This window comes from Molossus molossus, unplaced genomic scaffold (assembly GCF_014108415.1).
Source record: "Molossus molossus isolate mMolMol1 unplaced genomic scaffold, mMolMol1.p scaffold_m16_p_5, whole genome shotgun sequence".
Lineage (NCBI taxonomy): Eukaryota > Metazoa > Chordata > Mammalia > Chiroptera > Molossidae > Molossus > Molossus molossus.
Window position 1 is genome coordinate 74,760,629 of NW_023425388.1, and position 3,405 is coordinate 74,764,033.

Genomic DNA, 3,405 nt, shown 5'->3' on the forward strand with positions numbered 1-3,405 from the left:
TACTCTAGGCTTTATTAACTTACAAGTAGAAAAACGGAGACCTTCATTTTTTTTTAATTCAAAGAGGATTTTTTACTTTTAAGAAGAAAAATCTTTTAAATAAACATGTTCTAAAATTGCATTTTAATGAGAGTTTGTGAGCAGAATGAGGAGAGTAGAAAGATTCAACAGAGCAAAAAGGGCTAAGAGGATAGGAAGAATGTGGATTCATTGCTTCATGGTTATGTACAAATGCCACTGTGCTAAAAAGGTTGTTTCCCCTAAATAATAACTCTTGAACATCAGAAACACATGTATTTCTAAAATATTCATAATCCAAGTAAAAAATCACAGACTTGCCAATAACTTCAGGAGAAAAAATATATATTTTTCAAACCAGACTGACCTTTTTACTAACTCTGCTCAGATATTATTAACCTTACTAGTGGTAAAGTAAAATTATAATCTAATTTTAAGTGATTGTTTTATTAAGTTTTGCATTGAATTTTATATAATTTTATTTTTTCAGAAAAGAGTATGTGGTTATGTGATTAACACACTTTTATATTATCCTATTATATAAATATTAATTTAAAGATGGGAAAATATTTTTTAACAACAGTCTTGTCTTATCATAAAAATAATATACTAAACAATATTTAATTATTTTCTATTTGACTTCCATTCTACATTACAGTAACTGATTTTTTTTCACTTTGGAAGTGAGTCTTTTAACCTAGAGAGTTTGTTTATTAGCTCTAAGGAATGGCTAATAGGGTTGGAATTTTCAAGCCTAGGTATCTAGAGGTACTTACTCAGGACCAGTTACTGTGTTAAGTGTTGGGTATACAGAAATGTCCAGAAAATTGTCTCTTCTGTGGAGAGGGATCTCATCTAATAAAAAAGAGAGTCATGAACACAATTATCCACATAATAAACTCGGGTGGTGGGTAGTAATGTTGAACAATAAAGGAAGAAATTTGGGACCAAACAGGCCAATAAGGTTAATTCTGAGAGAAACTGCTGAGTGCCTGGCATATGACCAAAACAAAAATGTAACCTTTTTCTTCCCATGTTGTCTAGTAGGCTGTCTTGCACACAGCAGGTGTTCAGTTGTTGGGCTAAATTAAAGTCAATGCCGGCACTTGTGCCATCTTGCTGTGGGGTGTGACGGAGATGGCTTCTTTAAGTCTAGCCTTACTTTTAGCCAGGGGACTGAATCCTAAAACAGAAAATTAAGCTTAAATATCAAGCAGAATAATTTCCTTTCAGCTTAATTTTTTTTCCCCCAAAAGGTTTTTACCTAATATTTTTCATCAACGAAGTAGGTGGATCTTGACATGACACTATCTAGGAGAAAGTGGAAAAATCATGTGCTTCAAAATATATTTCTTTTTCTTAAAATTTGACACCTGTAGGCTCATTTTCAGACCACTATGGTAGTACAAAGTCAATGAGATATGTTCAGGGAAGCTGTACATATTCATGGAAGGTAGTGGCACTGGGGCCAGTGTGAGCCATTGATGCACAGATGCAGAAGTGGGAAGCAGGGCTTTGTAAGATAAAAGAGGAGGTAGGTAGGTATGTTTGCCAAACCCTATTAGGGCTTGTCCAAACTGTAAGGTTGTGCCACGTTTTAAGAGTATTCGATAAATCTAGTCATTCCTTCTTTTTTTTTTTTTTTTTTTATACTTAGCAATAATCGCACTTCGGATAAACCTCATTGGCTACGATACTGCCACTGCACAAAGCTGTCACTCCATTTTTCAAACCTAAATTCTTCCAATTACTGTAATTGAAATTGAATTGAATTAAATTCAAATTCAAATTACAGAAATGGAAATCAATTGGATGTCCTGCAGGCTGTGAAGCGGGTCAGGAACCTTTGGGTAGGCAGACTCTGAGGTTCCATCCAGGAGGAGAAATGCTTGTTAATGAACAAAATGCTGGGTCGAGCATCCATGGTTACACTGGGGAACCTCAGGACTTTTAGGCCTTACATATAGAATATGGTGATATCCCCTGAAACAAAGATATAAACCACTTAAGGCCCCACTTTTTAATTTTCTTCTTTTTATTATTAATGATAATTCATATTATATTTGATTGTGAATAAATAGTATCAATAATTAGTACAATACCTATCTTGTGTGAGTCCTGGTGGTAATACCTGTCATGCAGTATCCTATTCAGTCCTCACCACTGAGGCTCAAATAAAGTGACCTAGATTCACCCACATAGTTAACATAAAGCAGAAACAGAATTTCAAAGCAGAACAGTTACAACTTGATTCACAGCTTTTAACCACTCTGCAATATCACCCTCAGAAAAGGATGGGAAGAAAGACAACTGAGGCTCCAATTCTGCTTCAATGTCCTTCTTCTTTTTTGGATCACTCACTCTCTTGCAGCCCCATGAATCCAGAAGGTGACATTACTTGTACCTAACAACCCTTTCAGCTCAAACATTCCATATTTTTCTTGACCTGGGATCTATTGGTAGTGGTGATAGAGTGAGTATTATCCCAGAGGGAACTTTATCCCTTACTTCATGATAGGCACATTTGACACATGGAAAGAATGGGCCATTTGCTCTCTTGCCCCTGTGGAGCTCAATGTTCGTGACCTGTGAGCCTCACAAAACCTGTTATCTCTGGCCAGCCCTTGGCTGTGAATCACAGGGCATGCCATTGCTGCATACAGAAAGCACATTGGACACCATGGGTTAACTGAGATCACCAGCGACTATAATGTTGGTATCTTGATTCTCAGCAACTCTGTTTTGAAGCTGAAGGACAGGGCGCAAGCATACTTATGTGTCTTAATTTGGTAACAATCGCATGTTTTGCTGATGATAAGTCATGCTGTGAATATCCAAGTTGATACTACGCATACTCTTGGTACTTGATATGCATTAAGTTAAACCATGGCTCGTTCATTTGTCTAAATTTTGTCACTTAAACTCCATAACACTTGTCACAAGTGGACTTGGGATATAGTGGAAAAGTAGTTGGGAACTGGACCCTTTTACAGTCTAGCTCGAGAGTCATACTTTTGTTTGTTCTTAGAAATTTTCAGATATTTTGCTTATATTTGCTTACCCTTATTTGTTAGATTAAAATGAATACTAATTTGAGGTTACTTGGTCTTGCAGTTGCTATAATTATAGGGAAATGCTGCAAGGATTTCTAGACCCATAAATAGTATTCAAAGAACTCTTAGGAATCATTTTGCCTAATTCTTTTATCAGGACATTTTCCCCTATTCCTAAAAGAAAAGAAGTGTATGGATTTTAGCATCAGAATTGCTCTCAAATTCTTATCTTACTACCTAGTAGCTGTAAAACCACTGGCATGTCATTTGACCTCCCTTAGTCTAAGTATCCCCAACTGTAAAATAAAAACTCTTATCCTTACAGATTAATGCA

The 3,405-nt window shown here is 35.9% G+C and overlaps 1 non-coding gene across 1 annotated transcript; it reads right to left on the reverse strand.

Moving 5' to 3' along the window:
• Window positions 1–1,593: 1,593 nt before the first annotated feature.
• Window positions 1,594–1,732, reverse strand: LOC118618055. The gene has a single exon (XR_004956980.1). It is a non-coding gene; the product is annotated as a U4 spliceosomal RNA (small nuclear RNA).
• Window positions 1,733–3,405: the final 1,673 nt, after the last annotated feature.